General features: G+C 40.5%; 1 pseudogene; it reads left to right on the top strand.

Annotated features, from left to right (window-relative positions):
• Positions 1-12,376, top strand: part of LOC136479624 (wall-associated receptor kinase 2-like) — a 39,419-nt pseudogene that overhangs the window by 17,413 nt on the left and 9,630 nt on the right.

Genomic DNA, 12,376 nt, shown 5'->3' with positions numbered 1-12,376 from the left:
TATATATTTTTGTTCTAGGTCCAAAAACCCTCAGGACCGGCCCTGCTGATCCAAGACCGAGCTCTCCAAACCTCTCAGGCCGCTGGTGCCCTAGATCCAGCCCACCGATGCCCTTCATTGAGCCCTCCGACACCCTGCATTCAGCACGCCGTCCCTCAGGCCACCTCTACTCTTTTCCTCCGTCGAAGCTCTGAGGAAGAGAAGGCAGCAGCGACACCGAGCTTGGCTCTGAGGAGAACGCAGCAGTGACGCCAAACCGAGCTTAGAGGAGACAGGGTCCTACCTTGTGTGGATCTGCGCTTCCTACTTCCAATCGGAGTGAGTTAATAAAGCTTCATCTTTCTCCTGAAATTTTCTATGCCGTGCTTAACCCATATGAGGATGCTTGATGCATCTCACATGGTAGTTTGCTTAGTTTTTTGCAGTGTACTTAATTGGGATTATATAAACTATGTTGTGTCTCTAACAATTTTGCAAGATCTGGTAGACTGGAACTAAGTGCGACATTTGCCTTACACCTGAACTTAATGGGGCTATGAATTTTGCATTGATCCATATATACTGAGAAATTACCTCTTCTGCTGTTGGTATAATAGAATATAATGCCATGATTTTCGATGGTATGGTGAATCTGTAGAAAAATAATGTTGTTTGTGGTTGACTGCTCGTTGCTGTATATATGCAAACATCATAATATGATTGTATTGTATCTCTTGGTAAACCTGTAGAAAATAGTTTTTTGTTTGTTTGATAGCCATGTGAATTTTTCCGGTGTCTAAATTCTGATTTTTTTAATGAAAACAGAAGAAAAAGAATGGAAGAACGTGACTGGATGTACATTGGTTGGTCTCGTACACAGCCCCTCTCAAATGATTGGATAGATAACACCAACCAGTTTTTGGATCGTGCCTTCTCTATGCCTAATCTAGTTGAAGATGGCACCATTAAGTGTCCTTGCATGGTATGTCACAATTGTGTTAGGCACACCAAGTTAACGGTAGAGATGCACTTGTGTAGGGTTGGCTTTAAGGAAGGCTACAGAGTATGGACATCACATGGTGAGGGACCTGCCAATACCTATGTTGAAGGTGGACATGGTGAGAATTTTGTTGAAACTGACCACATGGATGAAATGTTAGCTACCCTAGTTGGTGACCATCCACCACCAATTGATGAGCAGCCTGCCTATGCTCAAGATTTCTATAGGATGGTAGAAAATGTTGACCAATTAGTACATGAGAATACATCACACTCATCTCTATCTGATATGGCACGTCTGCTAGCAATGAAAGCACAATATAACATGTCAATTGCACACTTTGAGGCAAACTTAGAATTAATCCATGAACTTTTGCCTCTAGAATCTAAGTTGCCAAAGGACTTCTATCAGTCAAAGAAGCTATTTGAGGGTCTTGGTATGGCATATGTCAAAATTGATGTTTGTTATAATAATTGCATGCTTTACTACAAAGATAATATAAACAAAGACAAATGTGATGTTTGTGGGTTGTCTCGCTATGAAGGTAATAGTCGAGTGCCACGTAAAGTGTTGCGGTACCTTCCCATCACCGATAGGTTGCAGAGGTTATATTTGCATAAGAACACGGCAAAGCTATTGCGGTCTCACAAGCCATGCACTTCTGGCAAAATGGTGCACCCTTGTGATGGAGAAGCGTGGCAAAAGTTTGACAAAGACTTTCTAGACTTTGCTAGTGACCCTAGAAATGTGCGCCTTGCTTTTGCAACAGATGGTTTTACCCCCTTTGGTTTCATGGCAGCGCCTTACTCCTGTTGGCCGGTGTTTGTTACCCCATTGAATTTTCCACCATGCACAATCATGAAATTAGAGTACATATTTCTTTCCCTAGTAATCCCAGGTCCTGAACATCCTGGAAAGAAACTAGGCATTCTAATGCAGCCTTTAATTGATGAATTAATGAGTTTGTGGGAAGGGGTGGATACTTGGGATGCTTCACTCAAGAAAACTTTTAAAATGCGAGCAGCTTATCTATGGTCAGTGCATCATTTCCCTGCTTATGACAACTTTGCTGGATGGAGCACACATGGTAGGCTTGCATGTCCAGTGTGCTTAAGTGATAGTAAGGCATTTACACTTCGTCATGGTCACAAGGCTTGCTGGTTTGATTGCCATAGACGGTTCCTACCTATAGACCATGAATTCAGATTCCAAAATAATGCATTTCGTAAGGACACAGTGGTTCTTGATGAGGCTCCAAGGCTTTTAACAGGGGAGGAAATATTTGCCCAAATGAGCAAATTCGTATATGACAATAAAAACTATGGTACATTGCACAATTGGACCCATGTTTCTGGCCTTTGGCAACTTCCACATTTTCAAAAATTGTTGCTGCCCCACAACATTGATGTGATGCACAATGAGAGAAATGTAGCTGAAGCTATTTGGTATACTTGCTTCGATGTACCGGACAAGACTAAGGATAATGCCAAGGCAAGGAAAGATTTAGCTGATATTTGCAATCGTCCATCACAACATTTGAAGATGAAGGCAAATGGGAAGTAGGATAGGCCACGAGCCCCATTTTGCATTAGTAAGGATGACAAGCCAAAAATTCTTAAATGGTTTCAAGAACTTAAGTTTCCTGATGGCTATGCAGCCAACATTAGAAGAGGGGTTAACTTGTTACAAAGGAAGATCTTAGGCCTAAAGAGCCATGATTACCACATATTCATGGAGCGCTTGCTCCCTGTTGCATTCCGTGGATTTCTTCCACATAGCATATGGTTGTGTTTGGCTAAGCTCAACTTTCTATATAGGCAATTATGTGCCAAAGAGTTGAGCAAGGATACCATATGTTCCACGCTATGATGATGGTGCTGCTACCTTCAAAAGTTCATGCGATCTTGGAATTTTTCAAGTCCCTAGCCGTTATATGAGCCCGTGGGGTGTTCATGAGCTGCCAAAAGAGAAGTATGAGGCTGCTTTTTTATACATTTTGACAAACATGCCAGAGATGGATGAATTCTTCGAGTACATGAATTTTCAACAGTGGGTCCTAGTATATTTTTGTATCTAGTTTGTTGACACTAGCTAATAACTTATTTTTTGCCCCATAGAAAATTTGATAAGGAGCATTGGAAGAGTAGAAGTAGACCAAGACCTGACCAGCTCCATGAGTTGAGATTAAAAGGATGGAAAAATAGTTGTGGGCAGCATGGTCCTACATTCTTTGAGTGGTTCAAAGAAGAAGTAATGCTGCTAAATACTCATATTTCACATTAACACCACATTTACACACCTAAAACTAACACTGTTAATACCATTGACATGCAGTACTTGTAGAATCCTACTATTGATAGTGCATTGCGTGAACTATCATTTGGCTTCCGCAGAATGGTGACTAGCTATGGGGTTTATGATGTGAATGGGTATAGATTTCGTTCCAAAGAGTACGAAAGAACAAAACCCAGATTAACCACAGTTAATAGTGGAGTTTGTGTGCCCTGTATTGATGAAAATGACAATGAGTTGGACTACTATGGTATTATTAAGGATATCATAAAAATAAAATGGCAAGGCCATATGCAGCTAGAGATGGTGTTGTTTGATTGCTGCTGGTTTGATCCCACACCAGATGGAACAAGGCGTACTCCAAATTTAGGATTGGTGGAGGTCAAGCATTCTTCTAGACTTGTAGTGTTTGAACCATTTGTCATGGCGAGTCAAGTTAAACAAGTCTATTATTTGCCTTATGCTTGCAGTGACAAATCTGATCTAAAGGATTGGTGGGTTGTATATATCATGTCTCCACGGAACTATATTCCAGCAAATGACGCCAATGATGACCCAGATCCTCCTAATGAGGCAACAGAAGTAATATTCTATCAAGAGGATGGGCTGCTAGGCTCTTTTGTCATTGATTTAGGGGCTGATCTAGACAACATAGTTCCAATTGTCTCTGATGAGATAACCAATCCAGTTGATCTTGAATTTTTGGCCAAAGTCAATACTGAAGCTCAAGATGAAGATATGGATGATCTGGAGTCTGATGGAGATGGAGATGGAGAAGATGACCATGATGACCTGCTTGGATATTTACCTAATGACCCAGATGATTTTTAAATTATTATTTTCCTCAAATAAATTTGGTTGTACCACTAAGTTATGTACTGTTAGATGTAATGTACTGGTAGATAAAATGTACTACTGAATGTTTACTACTGGGTTATAAATGTTGGGTGCATTTTCATTTAACATTCAATTTTCACTTATTTTATTTGTGTTGCTCCTCTAAAGTATGTGTTATGTTTTCATCTAACATTCAGGTTTCATTTATTGTATGTGTTGTTCCTGTAAAATATGTGTTCTCTAATCTATATTTCATATTAATGCAGGACATGTACGGGCTTCGACATAGAGGGCTTGCAAAGAAAAGGCCATGCCCAGCCACCAGTGAGAACACCCAAAGAATCAATGCTCGTGGTGGCAATGCCAGCTCTCAAAGACCCACCAGTGGGAATTCCCAAGGGAGCAATGGTCATGGTGGCTTTGGCAACTCTCAAGGACCCACCCGTGGGAGCTCTCAAGGGCCCATTGCTGATGATAGCATTGCCAACTCTCAAAGACCCACCAGTGGGTACTCTCAAGGAACTAATGCTGATGGTGGCACTGCCAACTCACAAAGAGTCGCTGATGATCAGGTCGACACACTAATGAGCACTGGTGATTGTCCTGACTCCAATAATGGTGCAAGTGGCTCTATATTGGTTAGGGAAGAACCTCCAAAAAAGGCAAGAGGGCGAGGGAAAAGAAACTTGACGCAATTTAGAGTGTCTCCACCTAATGAAAAGGTTATGCTGAAGCCTGTGGGTACCCGGTGCGTATATGCAATTTCAATCCTATATGGCTTTGTACAGAAACATTTTTGCTGCTATTTCTTCTACCCACAATGTGTTACTAGTACTAGGATGTGCCCTGTTGGTTCAACATTAATCATTTTTTTCTCACTGATACATTTTAGCTACTAGTTTTGCTTCCTGCAATGTGTTACTAGTACTAGGATGTGCACTGTTGGTTCAAATCTACTACTGTTCTTCCTATATACCATTTTGCATGATATTCAATTTACAAACTGAGATGCTATATTCTTTGTTACAGTCAATTCACCTATGTGAACTACAACCCTAGAGACTACAAGTATGGTTCACAAGTTGGAGTTATTATTAGGCAGTTTTACCCGAGTATGGTCAATATCCGTGATGAGGAAGGCAAACTTATTGAAAGGCGGGCAGCAATGTCATGGCATGATTATTACTGCAAAAAGGATCGTGCTGGAATAACATATGCCAAACTAGTCAAGTGTGAATTTTAGGTAATGCAACTAACCTTTTTTCGCTCTACGATTTGAATTGTAGCTGAATTTTCCTCTTTTATGTATGTAGAGAGTGTTCAAGGTATCTCGAGCTGATGTGAGAAAAGCTGATCACAATTTGGATGCGTATCTAATGAAAAGAGTTTCTGATTTGATATATCAAACTCGTTTGGATGCTGTTAAGTTTCATGCAAAATGCAATGACAATGAAGCACGCGACATACATCTTACAGAAGAAGAATACATAAATAGTAAGCTAGAGTGGTGTGCTCAAGATGCTTGGTGCTTTCTGTCAAAGTATTGGGCAAGTGAGAGGTACATGGAAAAGAGGAAGGTAGCTCAAGCTTCATGCCTAAAGTCTGAAGATGCTGCTCAGAACCGAGGAGGTTCTAGGCCATTTGGTGAGACACAACAGCTACTGGTATGAAATCTTTCTTCTTTTGTGGTCTTGTATGAAATCAAGTATTTAAAGATTAGGAAATTCACTTGGGTGGTCTTGTAGGAATATAAATTTGGCCCTGGTAAGGCTAGCACTGTGAACACATATGCTGTGATGAAGTCTGGATTTAAAAAAGTGGACAGCACTGGAAAAAGCGCTCCCATTCCTAGTCGGAGAGCAGAAAAGCGTTTGATATGTATTTTTGCTTCGCTATGCAACTCCCTCTCTTTGCTTGCTGCCATTTCATCATTAAATGTTTCTTCCTTCATTCTACATTTCTGTATGATATAAATCCAAGTGATATAAATCTGAATCTAACCTAAACATGTAGTTTAATACAACAATTTGTAAATCTAATCTGACACCAAGTTTATGATACAAATCTGAAAACTATATAAAAATTTGAGTGTCTTAATCAGCCTATATGATGGAGGGTTATAGCTAAAACAAACTATAGATAAATACATGCAGTTTATTGTGACAGTTTATTATCTGCTTTCTTAGTTCATATCAATGCTCTGGTATTTTGTCTTAGGCTAACTACATTACAAGAACAAAGCTACCTGAGAATTCAAAAGATTTGGATGCAAACGCATTGTATGTCATGGATCATGGAATGGCCCATGGTAGGGTGCCAATAGCTGATGGTTGTGTCGATAGACAAGCACTTGCAGCAACAGCTAAATCCCATCGTTCTTCAGCAAGAACTGCTGCCTATCAATCCATGGTACATGAATATGAGCAGTTGAAGGAGAGGAATGATGCCTTGGAACAAACAAATAAGAAATTGAATGAGAATAATGAGATTCTCATTGAGGAAAATGGTGTTAATCATCAGCTTATGCTGGTAATAAGCAATCCTTTTCATTTACCAGTTTATTGATCATATGCATTGATCCAACGTGCTTACACATAAATTTCAGACAATTTTTGAAGATCTGAACAAGCAACCTCCTGCTGATCTAATGAACCGTCTAGCAAATCTTGATGCCCGTCGTCATCAGGTAAATGTGGTACTATTCACAAATCTGAGCCTATTTTCACAAAAATAGTTAGTAATCTAAACAAACATAGCCCACTGTATAATCTCTTTTTACTTGAAGACTGAAACATTTCAAACATACTTGATCTTTTTTAGGTCTCTGAATCATCACATGCTGCCACTCACTCACTTGAAATGCTTAGCAATGACAATGACATAGTCACTGATGATGATGATGAAGATTACAATGAGATGGATGACAGTAACAGCTACGATGACAACAGCAGTATCAGTGATGACTTTGATGAAGATGATAGCGGAGGTAGTGAAGGTGACAACATAAGCAACAACCATGAAGAAGAGGATGGCGACCATACCGACGGGGCTGATATAAGTGATAACTGATGCAATGGATGTGATTGGAACCTGACCATTGCTAACCTTTTGGCTTCTTTTGCTAATCATCCATCCTTGGTGCTGTAGTATGTGTATGTGCTGGCTTTTGGCTTCTTTTGCTAACCAGGCATCCTTGCTGTTGTAGTAACTAGTAAGTATATATATATGTGCTGGAAGGTTGCTACTCTATGCTGGAACTTATTATATTGCATGGTTCGGACTCGGTGCTGCAACTCATCATGTTGTATGTCTAAGACAATGAGCTAGTCCTTTTAGTGTAATGGCTGGACACTTGGATGGATCTAGAATGTATTGTGATTGGAACCTATTGCCTATATTCACATATTGGAAGACATTTGGATAATATATATGCATTTGAAATTTGGCATGAGATGATCCTGTTGTTCGGTAATTTTCATGACAGTTTGAAACTCTCATGAAAACATTCTTCTGTGATGGCCTGAATATATTTTTCGTGGTGTTGTGCCCTCATGAAATGCATTTCATGACGGTGACTCTCACAAAATACTAAATTCTCATGAAATTCATTCCATGACGGTGACTCTCACAAAATTCATTCCATGACGGTGACTCTCACAAAATACTAAATTCTCACGAAATTCATTTCATGATGGTGACTCTCACGAAATTCATTCCATGACGGTGACTCTCACGAAATGTTTAACTCTCACGAAATTAATTCATGATGGTTACCTCTCATGAAATACCACCAGAAACCCTCATGAAAATACCTATGCAAATCTGGAGGCAACTTTATTTTCATGAGGGTGACCCTCACGAACTCCCGTCAGGAAAATTATCCATGGCGGCCAACTCTCATGAAAATGAGATTTTCGTGTGTCTATTATCGTGAGAGTTTTTGCGTGACGGTGTACCCTCACGAATTATTTTCATGAGAGTAAAAGCATATTTCGTGACATGATTTGCACTCTCACGAAATCTCTGGATTCTGGTAGTGATTCACTAGTTTATAGTTCTTTGGAATGGCTTCCATTGTTCTTTATTGTCCATCCTTATTGGCTACAGATATTGACGAGTGTAACGACCCGGCGATACGCAAATCATGCTTGGGCGGCTACTGCCACAATTTGCGTGGACACTACGAGTGCTGGTGCCTGCCAGGAATGCACGGCAATGCTTATGAGAACGCTGGCTGCGTCGTCAACAAGGCCCCAACAGGTGAGAGCCACTGGATCCTTCTGCTAACATTGTACCACTACTACAGGATGGCCTTGTTGTCCCAGGCAGTAATGGCCTTTAGTCCCGGTTATCGCGCCGGGACAACAATCCCGGGACTAAAGGTGGAACCTTCAGTCCCGGGTCATCGAGCCGGGACTAAAGAGGGACCTTTAGTCCCGGTTGGTGTTACCAACCGGGACTAAAGGCCCTCCAGCCGAGCAAACGTGGCCACACCCTTTAGTCCCGGTTGGTAATCCAAACCGGGACTAAAGGTTCCTTTTCTTTTTCTTTTTGTTTGTTTAATTTGTTTTCAGTTCAGTTACACATATTTGTTTAATATATAATATGTTTTTATGTACATATTCTACGCTGCTAATATAAATACACGCACGCATATAATTACATCTAATTCTCATCTCGAGCATTATTATATTCGAATAAAGTATGAAACTATATATATTATAGATATATATGTATATATACAACACTTTCATAATCTTGTTCTCGAAAATAACGATATCAATAAACATTTAATTTACATCATTTATTCCTTAGGATCAAAGTAGAACTCGCCATTGGGATTTAGCACTTTTTCTAGAAGAAATCCTGCTATTAACTCTTGAACTGCTTTTAGATGGTCTTTTTGCATGACCCTTTGTTTCAACCATTCAGTCTTGCATTTGAAATAAAAGGAAAAGTATTAATACATATATATATATATATTCATTTAAAAATAAATAAAAAATTGATATATACGTACTCTGAGGACATCTTCAGGAGTTCTTCTTATGTGCACAGTTATAAATTCACAAACGTAGTATCCACACAAGTTATTACCTGGTTGCTGCCGCAAACACCACTGTACGAGAAGAAGATTATTCTCATCATCTCACACATAAATTGAAGTACGATATAGTAATTAAACACGTGAGGAAGTATATATAGTACAACTTACTGGTATTTCGACTACATTAAGTGGTGCCTTGCAATCCTTGCGGTGTTGCCGAATAAATTCTTTCCAAACCCTGTGCGACCAATAATGTACAATCGTTAATAAATTATGGCAAAGTCTATTCAATAATAGTTGTGCGCGAGAGATCGAAATTACCCCTGGATAATGTCTGTCATATCTTGGTATAGTGCCCCCTCTTTTCTCAACGAGTCCAAGATTACTAACCGACTTGAGTTTAACTCAATGACAATGAGTATCCAGTGAAACCTGCATTGGTTTATACACACACGTACATACATATAAGTTGTATTGATATTACATAAAATGTGTAGACTACATTATTATTAACACTTACTCAAAGTTGTACGGGAAAAGTATTATTGTCTTGTCGTGCTGCTTCACGAAGAACCTCATGATATTCTTCTGTGCTTCAGATACCCAATGCTCCTTGGCAATAATATCGGTTTTGAATACGATATAAGGATCAATGAAGCCAACACTGGTGTTTTCTATTCTTTGGAGCTCTGACATCTGGAATCTATATATAAATATAAGTTACATGTGAGGATAATTATATACACGTACTCATGGAAGTGAGTTTATTAAATAAAAGTACGAATCACTTACAAACAAGAGGAGCTAATGATTGATTTGTCTAGAGCGCCCATGTGGTATAGTTGATGCAATTCTTTGAAACTAATATGTAAGATGTCATCGCCACGGAAGTAATGATGGTCTCTAAATCTGACAAAGATCCACTCCTCACCCCTGCCACATGCCTGCATGTACCACTTGTTGAGCAAGTACATTTGCGTACCCAATTCATTTAGAGCCACAGGGTTGTACAGACTTTTGCCAAATTTATAAGTCTTCTAGGTATCAACTTCCAGGTTCTGGATTGGAGCTTTGCCCATCAATTGATCCAAGGTTAAACCAGTTAGTTCAAAAAAAGCATTAAGGTCTTGAACCGACACTTCTCCAGAGTTGTCTGGTCGATAGACTTCTAATTTGGAACCATATTCATTAGCAACAACAAGATTTTGCATTGGTTGCTTCTGTTGTCTGAGCTGTGGGACATCCTTCCCTGATGCTCTTTTCCTTTTCTTATCTGCATCATGTGACTTCACAAGGGAGCGGTCATAGTCTGATAGTGGCGGAGGCTTACGAACTTTAAGCATCTTTTTCTTGTGAGCTTCAACCTTCTGCCTCAGCAGATCTCGTGGTATGTAAAAGTACGGCTTCTCCTTAAGCTTCGCTTGTCTCTGCTTTTGGATATCTATAAAAAAATCTTTCACTTTTTTGTCTTCTTCAGCTGCTATTTGCTCATTAGTCTTTTCAGGAAGTATTTCTTGAGAAATAACTCTTTTTTCGGGGTCTTCTTTGCCGCCGGGACCTTAGACGTCTCTGTAGTGCGTCGCTGTGGAGGGGGTGGGGCGGTGTTGGAGACTGGCGTGGAGGCGATGAGGCCAGTGTTGGAGACCGACGTGGAGGCGTTGGAGATCGTTGTGGAGGCGGTGGGGCCGGTGTAGGAGTTGGAGATCGTTGTGGAGGCGATAGGGCCGATGTAGGAGTTAGAGATCACCATGGGGATGAAGTTGTCTTGCCCCTCGCGATGCTGTGATGAGATGGGGAATGAATGATTGGGCTTGGCTGGGGGAGACCCTGCTACAAAAACAAGTTGTGAATCAATTATTTTTGAAGCCAATATAAAATTAATGGAAAATAATATTTCATTCACTTTCATTCGTACCTAGGGTGAGGTAGGGGAAGCGGTGGCATCCCAGGAATGATGATGAAGCATTTGCGCCATTGAATAAATGTCTTCTCTGCTTCTCCTAGTGTCTTCTCCCCATCACCGCCTTCAATGTCAAGAGGAACATTGTTGTAACCTTTGAGCACTCTATCGACCGAGATGCTAGCATATATAGGTTGAATAACTAACCCATGGATTCTTGGTGTCTTTGTTCGGTCTATTGGAGATACAACCCCGACAGCCACCATGATTGATGCATTATTACCATCTGGAATGTGCAGCTCACATGTTGTTAGAGGCTCGGTAATGTCATCAACAGGGAAGCGCAACCCAGTGTCATCTTGAATAACTGGTAGATTCATGGAAGCACAACTGCTTTTCATCTGACCAATGGGGCTAATGGTGACTCTCGACGTTGATTGCGATTGCATTTGACTCATTGCTAGCTGCACTTGCCTCTTGATCTCGTCCTACATTCTTGCCTCAAGAGATTTTTCTCGTTCACGTGATTCAAGCAATGCTTATCGTGACTCATTAACAAATTGCTCCAATACACGGATTCGGTCTGCCTCCTCATCCTTCTTTCTCTGGCGGCTTCTGTAGGTATCCTTGTCTGCTGGGAATGCTTGTAGCCACGGAACCGCTCCATAGCCTCTTGTTCGACCACCATGTTTGGGATTCTCTAGGGCATATGTTAATTCATCCTTCTCTCTATTGGGCTTGAAAACACCACTATCAGCTTCTTCCCTAGCACGAGCTAGTCTCTGTATTGCTCTCTCAATTTTTTGGCCAAAAATTAGCTTGCCAGTGTCTAGGTCCAGGCTTCCCCCATGAGCGTAGAACTAATTCTTTGCGTGTTGAGGCCAGTTCTTCTCTATTGTTTCAGGTATGATTCCCTAGGCAGTAATCTCTGCTTCTAGGTTCTGCCACTTGGGAATAGCACTCCTATAACCACCTGATCCCATGCGATGATGGTATTGCTTCTGTCGGGCATTCTGCCGATTCCTCATCACACGTTCCTCACTCTCTTGAGATGTCTTGTATTGTACGAAGTCATCCCAATGGGACTCCAACTTGACAAATGCCTTAGCATTAAAATCCGGCGTTTCATTCTTCAAGATAAACTTTTTATACAATGTCTTCTTCCAACTCTAGAACAATGTTGCCATCTTCTTCATTGTCCAATCCCTCACTAGCTCCTTCAAAGCATCATCTGCTTGTAATGTGAAATGCTGAGTGATATCTCTCCAAGCTAGGTTCTTGTCACAATCAGATACAAAACTAACATTAGGAGCAGATATCT

The sequence above is a fragment of the Miscanthus floridulus genome, chromosome 9 (assembly GCF_019320115.1).
Source record: "Miscanthus floridulus cultivar M001 chromosome 9, ASM1932011v1, whole genome shotgun sequence".
NCBI classification, from domain to species: domain Eukaryota; kingdom Viridiplantae; phylum Streptophyta; class Magnoliopsida; order Poales; family Poaceae; genus Miscanthus; species Miscanthus floridulus.
This window is presented reverse-complemented; position numbering and strand designations above follow the sequence as displayed.